Raw genomic sequence first — 14,307 nt, forward strand, 5'->3', positions numbered from 1 at the left:
AAACAGAAACCATTTATACCACCACAACTCAAATTAAATAATCACTCAGCAGTAGACAAGGCTAGAATAGAAATACATTGGACTAGGAAATGAAAAGAATTGGTCCTCGAAGGTCATTGAAACTATGAGAGTTTGGAAGGTAAAGTTAAATCTGGCTACAATTTGAGCAGCCTTTGGAACGGTGATTTAATTTTACTGACTTAGTAAAGCTCACATCATTTTTCTAAACAGAACTTTCTATTTTAACGGGTTATTAATATTTCCAATGCTGTTTTAGTTAGGGACCAAACTGATGGGAGCTTGTTGTAATGTGAAACCTGTGCAGTTAACTCTGTCACAGAAGGCCACTGTAGGTGAAAGAACTTATTTTGAGCCATGTTCTCTAATTTTCTGGGACTCATAGGACTTGATTACTATACTACTACAAAGTTTCTTTCCCTCTCTCATTCCTCCCTTAAGAAGCCTATCTAGTGGATGTGTCGAGAAGGAAATGAACTGAAGATTGCAACAAATTCAAAATAAGATGGATAAAAGCAAGAGAGCATGGTTTGTAATATGGAATAAAACACTATAAATTCCATTCATGTGTGTTATCTGAAAAGGCAATTGTGTAAGCAGTAAAAATCAGGCTCCAAGTACTAAAATATAACTTTGTGAGAGGATACCCTTTGGAAGCAGTTTCTCTTTTTTCATCCTTCGTTCACTCTATAATGCCATTTTTCATTTTCCACAGTTCTATTTTTATTTCAAGGGTCCAAGAATAATCACTTTTCCCCAAAAGTCCCTCATCTACTATCTCATATATCTCTACTATTACTTACCCATTCCTAAATTAGAAAGTACTGAATTGTGAATAGAAAAAGAATAAAAATCAAATTCCATGTTTGGTTTTTTGGGGTTTTTTTTTTTCTTCAAAATATATGCATGGAGAGTTTTCAGCATTCACCCTTGCAAAACTCTGTGTTCCAAATTAGATTTCTCCATCTCTTAGACAGCAAGTAATCCAATATATATTAAAATGCAGATTTTATCTACATATTTATCCAGTATTAGCATGCTACACAAGAAAATCATATCAAAAAGAAAAAGAAATGAGAGAAAACAAAAATCAAGCAAACAGCAAAAAACAAGGTGAAAGTATGATATTATGATCCACATTCAGTTCTGATAGTTCTCTTTCTGAATGCAGATGACTCTCTCTATCACAACTTCATTGAAAATGACCCAAATCATCTCACTGGTGAAAAGATCAATGTCCATTAGAATTGATCATCTCATAATTTTGTTGTCGCTCTGTACAACGTTTTCTTGATTGCACTCATTTCACTTAGCAACAGTTCATGTAGGTCTCCACAAGCCATTTTGAAATCATCCTGCTGACTCTTTCTTATAGAAAGATAATATTCCATGACATTCATATACCATAATTTTTGCAAGTAATTCTCAAACTGATAGGCATCCATTCAGTGTGCAGTTCCTTGACGCTTCTAACAGGGGTGCTGCAAATATGTTTGACCATGTATGTCCTTTTCCCTTTTGTATGATCTCTTTGGGATACAGGTCCAGTAGAGATTCTGCTGGATCAAAGGGGTATATATGGCTTGATAGTCCTTTGGGCATACTACCCTATTTGCTCTCTAGAATGGTTAGATCAATTCACAACTCCACCAATATTAGATTACTGTACTAGTTTTCCCACTTCCCATTCAACATTTATCAATATCTTTTCCTATAGTCTTAGTAATCTGAGAGATGTGTGGTGGCACCTCAGAGTTGTCTTAATAATCTCTGATCACTAATGATTTATGGCATTTTTTTCATGTGATTACAAATTATTTTAATTTCTTTATCTGAAAATTGTACATATTCTTAGACCATTTGTCAATTGAAGAATGACATATTCTTTAAAAAGTAAGTCAATTCTCTGTATATTTTAAAAATGAGGCTTTTATCAGAACCCTTGGATGTAAAAAAATTTCCCACCCTTTTTTGCTTCTCTTTTAATAATGTCTGAATTTTTTTATTAAAAAAATAACTTGATATAATCAAAATTATGCATTTTGCATATCATATTGTACTTTTGTTCTTCTTCTCTGCTCTCTTAACTTCCTCATAGTATCACTCTATATGTCTAAATCATGAACAATTTTGACCTTGTTTGATATAGGGTGTAGGTGTTGGTCAAGGCCTAGTTTCTACCATAGTTTTTTCCACTTTACCCAGGAATTGTTGTCAAATTCTGTGTTTTAAAATGAGAAGATAGTCTTTGGGTTTATCAAACACTAGATTGCTATAATCATTGACTATTGTGTCTTCTGAACTAAATGTATTTATTATTATTAATTTATAATATAATTAACTGTTAACTCAATATTTTAGCCAGTACCAAATAGTTTTGATGACTGCTGCTTTATAATCTAGTTTTTGGTTTGGTAAATCTAGGCTTCCTTCTTTTGCATTTTGTTTCATTAATTCCCTTGAAATTTTTGAACTTTTGTTCTTCCAGATAAACTTTCTTATTATATTTTCTACATCTGTAAATAATTTTTTGGCAGTTTGGTTTGGTAATGAATAAGCAGCTAAATTAAAGTAGAGTCTCATTTTGATTATATTAGTTTGGCCTACCCATGAGTACTTGATGTTCCTCAAATTGATCAGATCTGACTTTATTTGGGTGAAAAGTGGTTTGTAATTGTGTTCATATAGTTCTTTAGTTTGTTTTAGCAGCTAGATTCCCAAATATTTTATATTAACGATAATTATTTTAAATAGAATTTTCTTATCTTCTCATTTGGTTTTCTGGAGCTCTTGGAAACAGCCTTCGTTTCAATCAGTAATCATCACAAGAACAGGGAGGTGTTAAAGTCCAAATCCTTTATTATCTCCTTCACAATCTAGTTTGCTTGCTTGGAACTCAGGCTAGCTTTCTTAGAAGCCTTCTTGAGTCTTGGTTTCAGTGGAGAAGCTAAGGAGGAGAGCCCTGCCACCACAGTGGTGTGAGATGGGATGAATGAATCTATCTCTCAGTTCCCTGCTGGCTGTTATATACTCTATTATAATTACATTATTATAGGTGTGAATCTTGTAGAATTATATTAAGTACTAAGTACATGTATTGAACTAGAGAACTATTAATCCCCATGCTATACCAGATAACCATTGTATTTATCAATTCCACTGAGTTAGCACCTTGTAAGAATCCTTGTTTTAAGTACAAGAGTTCTGGACCATAACAGAATTTTTAATTGTATCTCTTGCTGTAGGACTTGTCAGTAACATAGAAATGCTCGTGAATTTTGTGTATTTATTTTGTATTATGCAAGTTTGCAAAAACTGTATTTTTTTACTTGATACTCTAGTATTCTTTAAGTATACCATCATATCATCTGCAAATACTGATAATTTGTTTTCCTCATTACCTGTTCTAGTTCCCTTAACTTTTTCTTATTCTCTTATTGTGAAAACTAACATTTCTAATGTACTCATCCAATAGAAATGGCGATAGTGGGAAAGAGGTGATCATTTCACACCTAGTCTTATTGGGAATGATGCTAATTTATCTCCATTGCATATAATATTTGCTCATGGTTTTAAATAGATGCTACTGATCATTTTAAGGAAAACTCCATCTATTCCTATGTTCTTTAGTTTTCTTTTTTGTTTTTTTACAAGAATGGATGTTGGGGTTTGTGAAATGGCTTTTCTGCATCTATTGAGATAATCATATGATTTCTGTTAATTTGGTTATTGATGTTGTCAATTATGCTAATAGTTTTCCTTATATTTTTTATTTATTTATTTATTTATTTATTTTTTTATTTAATAACCTTTTATTTATAGGATATATACATGGGTAACTTTACAGCATTAACAATTGCCAAACCTCTTGTTCCAATTTTTCACCTCTTACCCCCCCCACCCCTTCCCCTAGATGGCAGGATGACCAGTAGATGTTAAATATATTAAAATATAAATTAGATACACAATAAGTATACCTGACCAAAATGTTATTTTGCTGTAGAAAAAGATTCAGACTCTGAAATATTGTACAATTAGCTTGTGAGGAAATCAAAATGCAGGTGTGCATAAATATAGGGATTGGGAATTCAATGTAATAGTTTTTAGTAATCTCCCAGAGTTCTTTTTCTGGGCATAGCTAGTTCAGTTCATTACTGCTTCTGCCCATCCTTGATCAATTAAAACTGAGTTAGATCTCTTTGTTGAAGAAATCCACTTCCATTGGAATACATTTTCATACAGTATCGTTGTTGAGGTATATAATGATATCCTGGTTCTGCTCATTTCACTCAGCATCAGTTCATGTAAGTCACACAAATCCTCTCTGTATTTATCCTGCTGGTCATTTCTTACAGAACAATAATATTCCATAACATTCATATACCACAATTTACTCAACCATTCTCCAATTGATGGTCATCCATTCATTTTCCAGCTTCTAGCCACTACAAACAGGGCAGTCACAAACATTTTGGCACATACAGGTCCCTTTCCCTTCTTTAGTATATCTTTGGGGTCCAGTAGAAACACTGCTGAATCAAAGGGTATGCACAGTTTGATAACTTTTGGGGCATAGCTCCAAATTGCTCTCCAGAATGGCTGGATGTGTTCACAATTCCACCAACAATGTATCAGTGTCCCTGTTTTCCCACATCCCCTCCAACATTCCACGTTATCTTTCCCTGTCATTCTACCCAATCTTACAGGTATGTAGTGGTATTTCAGAATTGTCTTAATTTGCATTTCTCTGATTAATAATGATTTGGAGCATATTTTCATATGGCTAGAAATAGTTTCCATTTCTTCATCTGAGAATTGTCTGAATGCATGCCTTACTGTACTTGGCCCCTTCATTAAATCTTTCATTTAGGAAAAATAAGTCATTTATTCTCATACTTTAGTTAAAATTGCTATAGAAGATGCAATTAAAATTGTAATTTCTTCAAATTTTTATCTCTAACTGCCTAAAGGTGCAATGTATTTGGATATTCAATTCCTCATTCTTCTCTGAAATTTGATGTCTAAAACTCTATTGATCACTTCCTGCCTCTCCTTCTCCATCTTCCTCTCCACCTCCCCTCTCTCCCTGCCCCCCCTCTCTCCCTCTCTTTCTCCCCCCTTATCCCCCTTTCTTTTCCCTCCCCTTTCCCTCCTTTCCTTCTTTCCCCCTTTTTTTCCCCTTTTTCCCCTTTTTTTTCCCTCTTTTCTCCCCTCACTTCCCCTCTCTTCCTCCTCCTCCTTTCCCCTCTCCTCCCCCCTCTTCCCCTTCCTTCTTCCTCTTCTTTCTTTCTTTCTCTGATGCAACTTAAATATTATTCTTACTACTTTGCATGTATGGAAATGGAAAGATGGAAGAAAAATACATAGAATGTGTAATATGTTAAAATCTAGCTTCGGACACTAACTATGTGATCCTGGGCAAAATACTTAACCCCTTTTGCCTCAGTTTACTCATCTATAAAATAAGGTGAAGAAGAAAATGACAATGATCTTCATTATCTTTGCCACGAATACCTCAAACGGAGTCACAAAATTTCAGCTAGGACAGAAATTACTCAGCAATTTCCTATTGCACCAACAGGATACATCTATATAAAGAGAAAATGAAACTCAGAGATTGTTTATTGGTCAACACCAAACAATATATAAGAGGCAGAGCCAGGTTTAGACATCAGATAATGGGCTTTCCATAGAACTTTTTGATGTCCTGACCCAACACCTTCAATGACACCCATCACTACAATGTAAATTCAAAACTCCTTAGCATGATATCTAAAGATTTTCACAATGAGACATAATTGTTATTACTAATTCCTTTTTATTCTACATAGGCTGGTCTCATAAGAGCACCATCAATATTTCCACTCTTTTTCAGTATTATTGCCCTAGTTCTAAGTGAAGTATAAATATTTTACTTATTCAATTTGTAATCAATGCACACATATCAGATAAAGTTTGATTGTATCCATAATCTTCTCCATCTCCCATCAAAAGAAACTAATCATTTCCCTCTTCTTCATTTCTTATTCAGTACATATAAGAAGTAAGCAATTATTATTTGTTGTACTTATTTGGCAGTTAATAGATTAACATGTAGTTAATTACATGTACATATGGCTTAACATCTCCATACTCACATAGATTTTCAGAAAAATAAGCCTTGATAGAGTTGATGCTACATAATAATTTGTTTCTTTTTTTTTCCTTTTCAAAATTAGTGTAGTGTACTGAGAGTATCATCTCAAACCTTACTCATTTATTGATAGGCCAGTTTTTAAAGCTTACATAATAAGTATGTTTGAGGGTATACATTATGTCTTAAGGGATTTGAAGATGGACTTTGTAATGATACAGTTCATGAGCTGTTATTGATATATTCTTCCCTACATCTCTTAGTTGACATCAATTAGTTGGCTGGATCATTATCTTGTGGGAAAGACTATTTAATAAGTTGGCATAAGTAGGTAAAAAAATATTCTCCCAAATATTTGTGATACAGTCCCCCACAAACACACACATATTTCAGGGAAGCCTAGAATGTCCATACAGCAAAAGGCTACTTGACATTTCCTAGAAGTCTTTCATTAAAGTCTTCAAATTAATCCACTTAAGTATGATGAAATATTCCTACTGGCTTCTTTTTTTCAGAGGCTTCAATTTGCCTTGCTCATCAGATCCATTTTCCCTTGTCTATAAATAATGTCACTAAACAATCCAAATACTGGATACAGCAAAAGTTAGGAGGATATTCAGGCCAAGAGAAAAAAGGGGAAAAGGTCTACAATAAAGTTGAAGTTGGGACTCAGTTCTTCATCTAACTCAATTATTTCTCTGGTGATTAGCTCTCGTGAAAGCTCTCTCCTTTGTGCTACCAAGAACTCAACCTTTAATTCCAAATAGTTCAGTGATTTCATACTTTCTCCAGAAAGGAAGATTAAGTCTCTTGGACAAGCTAAACAAACTTCATGTTTTGCTTAGAAAGAAGACAAATAAAAAATAAAAAAATTCTGTTTTTTTTTATTCAAACTATAAGGCTAAATGGGCAGTTATTAAAATATTACTTAGTTAGCCTTCAGTTTAATGTTATGTTTAAGGAAACACATTTTAAAAAGGGAATTATCAGAGAAAGGAAAGGTGGAGCAGTCATTATGTTTCAGGTAAAGTTAAAAAGATTTAATCCTTATCTCGATCAATAAAAGAAAATTGATCAAATAAAAGAATAAGGAAGGAAACTATATCTTCAAAAGGTCATAGACAATGAAGCAATATCAGTATAAACATATATGCCCAAGTGGTATAACATCATTTCCTAAAGGAGGAAAAGAGTTGGAGGAAAAGACAGCAAAACTATAATAGCAGGGGATCTCAATCTTGTATTTCAGATTTGATAAATCAAATCACAAAACAAATAAGAAAAAATTTAAGAGGTAAAAGAATTTAGAAAAATTAATATGAAGCTCTCTGGGAGAACACTGAATGGGTGGCAGAAAGAAGATTTTCTTCCTTAAGTTCATGGAACCTACAAAAATTACCATATATTGGACATAAAGACCTAAAATTAAATTCAGGAAGGCAGAAATAGTTGCTTTCTTTTCAGATCACAATGCAATAAAACTACATTCAAAAAAAGTTAGGTGTAAAAGACCAAAAAGTAATTGGAAATAAATAATCTTTTTAAAGAATGATTGGGTGAAAAAAATTATAGACACATAATTTTCACTAAGATAATGACTACAGTGAGACATCAAAAAAAAAAATTTGTGGATAAACCAAAATGGTAATAAGGGAAATTTTATATCCTTAGAGGCCACTTGAATAAAATAAAAAGAGAATAAAATTATTTAATTTAAAAAAGCTGAAAAAGACCAAATTAAAACCCCAATCAATTACTAAACGAATTTAAAATTAAAAGAAGAAATTAATAATATTGAAAGTAAAAAAAAAAAATAACTAATAAATAAAACTGAGTTGACTTTATGAAAAAACGAATAAAATTGATGAACCTTTGGTAAATCTGATTAGAAAAAGGAGAGAGGAAACTCAAATTAGTAGTTTTAAAAATGAAAAGGAAGAACTTTCCACCAACGAAGAGGAAATTAAAGAAATTATAAGGGGTGATTTTGCCCAACTTTATGCCAATAAATTGATAACCTAAGTGAAATGGATGACTACTTCCAAAAATATAAGCTTTCCCAGATTATCAGGGAGGAAGTAAATTTAAAAGTCCCATTTCAGAAAAAAAGAAAAGCATTTCAACCCCTAAAAATATCTCCAGTACCAGATGGATTTAATGTGAATTCTACCAAACATTCAAAGAACAATTAGTCCCAATGCTTTATAAACTATTAAAAAAATAGGGTAGGTCCTACCAAATTCCTTTTATGACACGACATTAATTGATATAAACCATAGGTTGAAAACAGAAAAGAAAATTAAGACCAATCCTAATGAATACTGATGTAAAATCTTAAAAAAATATTAGCAAAAAAAGACTAAGAAAAATCATCCCCGGAAAATACAAGATCAAATAGGATTTATACCAGGAATGCAGGGGCTGGTTCAATATTAGAAAATATCAGATAATTCCATTTAATAACCAAAGTAAAAAACCCATGGATCATCTCAAATAGATGCAAAAAGCATTTGATAAAATCCAAAAATACATTCCTATTAAAAAAACATTTAGAGTAGGGAATAAAATGGACTTTCCAAAAAATCAGTAGCACTATTTAAAACAAGAGTAAGCATCATATGTAATGGGACAAACCAAATTCAATAAGATAGGAAACAAGGTTGCCCATACCCATTACTATTCAATATTGTATAAGAAAAGCTAGTTTGGAAGGGGAGTTGAGGGTATTAAAGAATAAAAAATAGGAAACAAATTTCACTTTTTGATGATATGATTTCAAAGAACCCCAGATTCTGGAAAAAATTATTAGAAATAATCCAATTGAAAGTTGTTTTAAATAAACCCCCAAAATCATCAACATTCTTATATATCACTAACAAAATCCAACAGTCAGAGTTACAAAAGTTCCATTTAAAGTAATCTGATTTATAAAATATTTGAATCTATCGCCCGGAAAATAGAAACTTTATGAGCAAAACTACAAAACACTTTCCACACAAATTAAGTCTGACTTAAAAATGGAAAAAATATTAAAGTCTTGGATTTGAAAATATAATAAATAGAAACCATTTAAACTAATCTTGCATTTAGTTTATAAAAATCAGACTCCTCAAAACTATTTTGATGACCTAGAAAAAATAACAACAAAGTTCATATGGAAAACAAAATAAGAATTTCAAGGGAATTAATGAAAAAAAATCAAATGAAGGTGGTATGCACCAGATCTAAAATTATATTATAAACATGTTTACTAAAAACCATCTGGTATTGGCTAAGAAATAGACTATTGATCAGTGGAATAGGTTGGTTCAAAGGAAAATACCAATAATTTAATAATCTAGTGTTTGAAACCAAAGACCCTTTTTGGGACAAAAATTATTTGAAAAAATTGCTGGGAAAACTGGAAATTAGGTTAAGAAACTAGGCAGTGTCCCAAACTTAACACTGTACATCAAGAAAATAAAATGGGTTCTGCTAGGTAAAAATGAGATTATAAATAAAATAAGAAATAGGATGTTTTACCTCTCAGACCTGTGAAAGGGAAGGAATTTATGACCAAAGAAGAACTAGGAACTATTGACTTTAAAAAGAAAATTTGATTATATCAAATTGAAAAAGTTTTTTGTACAAACAAAACTAAGAGGCAAGATTAGAAGGGAAACAAAAACTGGGGGAAAATTTTTAAGTCGGTTCTGATTAGGCCTTTTCCAAAAATAAGAGAGGATTGACTCTAATTTTTAGAAATCAACCATTCTCCAATTGACAAATGGTCAAAGGCTATGAAGAAATTTCAGACAAAGAAATTAAACTATTTCTAGCCATATGTATGTCCAAATCATTATTAATCAGAGAAATCAAATTAAGACAATTTGAAAACACATACCTGTAAGATTGGGTAGGAATGACAGGAAAGATTGGAATGTTGGAGGGGATTGGGAAAACAGGGACACATACATTGTTGGTGGAATTTGAAACATCCACCATTCTGGAGCAATTGAGCATCCCCAAAAGTTATCAAACGCATACCCTTGATTCAGCAGTGTTTTCTGGACCCCAAAGAATACTAAAAAGGGGAAGGGCCTGTATGTGCCAAAATGTTTGGACTGCCCTGTTTTGTGGCTAGAAGCTGAAAATGAATGGATGACCTCAATTGGAGAATGGGTTGAGTAAATTGTGGTATATGAATTTTGGAATATTATTTTCAAGAAATGACCAGCAGGATAAATACAAGAGGTTTGTGTGATTAATAACTGATGCTGAGGAAATGAGCAGAACCAGGATATCATTATATCCCTCAAAACGATACTGTATGAAAAATGTATTCCAATGGAAGGGATTTCTTCAACAAAGAGATCAACCAGTTTTAATTGATCAAGGATGGGCAGAAGCAGCTACACCCAAAGAAAGAACACTAGGAAATGAATGTAAACTGCTTGCAATTTTGTTTTTCCTCCCGGGTTATTTATACCTTCTGAATCCAGTTCTCCCCGAGCAACAAGAGAACTGTTTGGTTCTGCACACATATATTGTATCTAAGATATACTGTATCTTGTATGTATGTGTAAAGATTATGTGTATGTGTATGTGTTAAAGAGTATGTGTATGTGTATGTGTTAAAGAGTATTCTTTAACATGTATAGGACTGCTTGCCATCTCGGGGAGGGGGTGAAGGGAGGGAGGGGAAAAGTCAGAACAGAAGTGAGTGCAAGGGATAATGTTGTAAAAAATCACCCTGGCATGGGTTCTGGTAATAAAAAGTTATTTTAAAAAATGTTTAATGTTAGGTAAATTTTAATTTCAATGAAAGTTAATAATAATTAACAAACTTTGAATCTTGATATTTATTTCATCAGAATTATTTATGAAAATATATAATAGTATATATCAGTGTTAATATTATATCTCTGTTTACTCAAAAATGGGATGAATACTATTCTTTGGAGAAAAAGTGTAATGTGGGGACTAGCTTTCTGGAAGGCCTTGGGACCAGCCTTGGTCTTAGCAGAATAATAACCATGAGAATAGTCAGGAGTAAAGTCCAAAGTCATTATTGTCTCCTTCAGTCTCCTAGTCTATACCTGTCCCCACCATGGTGTAGGAGGCAGGAGAGCCACCAAGAGGCTCATCAAAGATAGAATGTCCCTCTTTCAGTTCTTGTTGGCCCTTATATACCTGATTGCAATTACATCATTACAGCATACTGATTATGTGTCAACTTAGAGAACCATTACATCACCATGCTAAGTGCAAGTATATATGTGATCTAGAGAACAATCATCTCACCAATTCCACTGAGTTACTGGGTTAACACCTTGTTTCAAGTATACATCTCCAAAGTTCAGGCCTCTACAAGAAAGAGATGGAGAGAAAGTAAAAGTATATGAGGAGTGAAAGGGAGACAGAGATAGAGACAGAAAGACAGAAATACAGATACAGAAACACAAAGACAAACAGACGGAATAATTAGAGGACAGATGAAAATATAGAAATAGGTAATGAGAGAAACATAAAAAAGAAAGGATAAAGAGATAAATAAAAGAGATAGTAAGAAAGACAGAAACAGTAAGAGAAATAAAGAAAAATATAGAAAAATTGATTATAAGAGTAAAACAGAGACAAGGGTAAACATCAAAAAAGATACGGAAAAAAACTGAGACAGAAAAATGTAAGAGACAAAGAGATGGAAATAGAAAAAGAATGAGAGAGAGACAGAGATCCAGAAATTAAACTTTAAAAAATTGAAAACAAATACTATACGTGAAAAAAAAAGTACAAGTTTTCTGGGTAAACTCTACTGAGAAGCTTGTATGTAAATTACATAGATCATTGATGATAAATAAATAAATATACATTTGCATGCATGTATACATGTTCATATACATGCACATATATGTATATCTATACAAGCATACTTTATGTATATCCATGTATAAGTGCACATATGTATGCATATGCATGTATACAGACACAGACACACAAACATACACACACATATATGTATGCAATGGCTACTCTTCACCAAGCCTTTATTACAATATGTTATTAACCAGTCAGGGAAGTATGGAATGCTCATTGCAGGTCTTTCTCCATTACTACATGAGAAAGCTGAGCATAGGTTTTACTCCCAGTAAATTATAAGAACCTTTTTCTGTAAATAAAGGTCAGTGAATCATAATCCTTAGGATAATATTATGAAAACCTGAATAATGCTTATTTGGAAGGTACTACCAAACCTCAGAAGGTTTATAGCTACTAAATATCTTAATTGTTTTCTGCTGTCTTATTAAGAAGTTAATTTAATACTGATGATGTGACAATTTTACAGTTTATAAAAAAACCCTGCATAACATCACCCTCAGTACCATTAACTACTGGAATGCTCCTAACAAGCTATATTCTGAATCATATTTGCGTGCAAATTATTCCTTCTCCAAAGTGGCAAATTTCACCTTCAAATGACAAATTACAGGTAGTGGTGTTTGTATGTCCTATTCTTCAGGGGCAAGAAAAACAACAACAACACAACAATATTCCCTGGAAGGGAAAGCCTGCTGGAGGCTCCTTAAACATTTGGTCTTGCATGAATTCTGTCTTTCCAGTGTTTGGCAGAGTACTGAAAACATTCATCTTTTGAAGTAAGAAAAGGACAGACAGGCCTGAGGGCAGATTGGGTATGAAATATTTTGCAACTCAGCACTGTAAACTCCCCCTGTAGAGAGAACATGTGCTACTGGAAGAAGAGAGCTGTTCAAGTCATCTTAACTTTGAGTGCCTTGTCAACATTTGCAGACTGTATGGAGATGAGGGGGAGGGGAAGGAAGTTTCACATTTGGGGATTTGGGGCCATACTGATTACAGATGAAAACTTTTAGCTTCATGGATTGATTTTACAGTCATTTCTAAAACCACAATGCAACTTTGTTATTCTACATGGCTACAATCCCATTTTCCTGCTAAACTTTATATTATAACCACGTGTCTACATTGTTGGATTTGGATAATGAAAGCAAAGACCTTTGCTTTCTGTGATTATATGACTTTCAGAATGGTTTTCATCACCAAAGTCCCATTTTTTGAGAAGCTGACTTTTTTTTTCAAATGGAAAGTCTCATAGGGAAAATATGTTTGGGCTATTGAAAAATTTTAAGAACTCATTTGGTAAAAGAGCAAAATTTGTCATTCGGTGACCTTCTTGAACTTATATCTGCTTCAAATGCTTTTATAAACCATAAATCTATTCCACAAAATTAATATTGTATAATGAAGTCTAAAATATATTTTAGTGCTTTTTAAGGTGAAAAAATGATTATTTTTATGTGGGGCAGGATCACAGTGGATAGAGAGTCAAGCTTAAAGTTAAGAAAACCTGAGTTCAAATATGGCCTTGGACACTTAACTGCTGTGACTGTGCAAGTCAGTTAAGCTCTGTTTGCTTGTTTCCTCATGTGTAAAATGAGGATAACAACAGCAATCTATCAGACAGTGTTGTTGTAAAGATCAAAAGATATAATACTGGTATGATACAATGCCTGGAATGATAAGAGCTATGTAAATTTTATTTTTATTTTTATCATCGTAATTATTATATAAAGTATAATAAACATGTTTGAGGGGAAGTGAGCTCCCAATTCATCAAGCCAAAAATCATGGTTCTAGAGCTGGGTGAAATCCCAAGGGATGTCAAGTATAACTGTTTTTACTGATGAGTAAACTGAAGACCAGTGATATTAAGCATTAGTCAAAAAATTACGAGATGGCAAAGCTCTGAAATTAAAATAAGACACTCTCAAATATTGGCCACTGTATTAAAATGAGATCATGACAACAACAGCAACAGCAAAAACTATACAGTGAAAATGAACAACCAACTATAAGGTTATTCAAGTTGAATATTGTATTTTATTTTTTGAGGATATGAAGCTATGTGTGAATATTTTCATTCTATATTTTATTTCCCTCAATAGATATGTAAGCTTCATGAAGACTGGTATATAATAGGCACTCAATAAATGCTTATTGAATTGAATTAAATACTACAAGCATGGAGAACTGATAAATATTCTGTATGCTCCATTGATATCTTCAAAATATCAAGAAAACTACAAAAATCCTTATATAAGGTGCTATCTCAAGAGTGCCTGATCCTTATCATAGGA

This window comes from Sarcophilus harrisii, chromosome 4 (genome assembly GCF_902635505.1).
Source record: "Sarcophilus harrisii chromosome 4, mSarHar1.11, whole genome shotgun sequence".
Taxonomy (NCBI): Eukaryota; Metazoa; Chordata; class Mammalia; order Dasyuromorphia; family Dasyuridae; genus Sarcophilus; species Sarcophilus harrisii.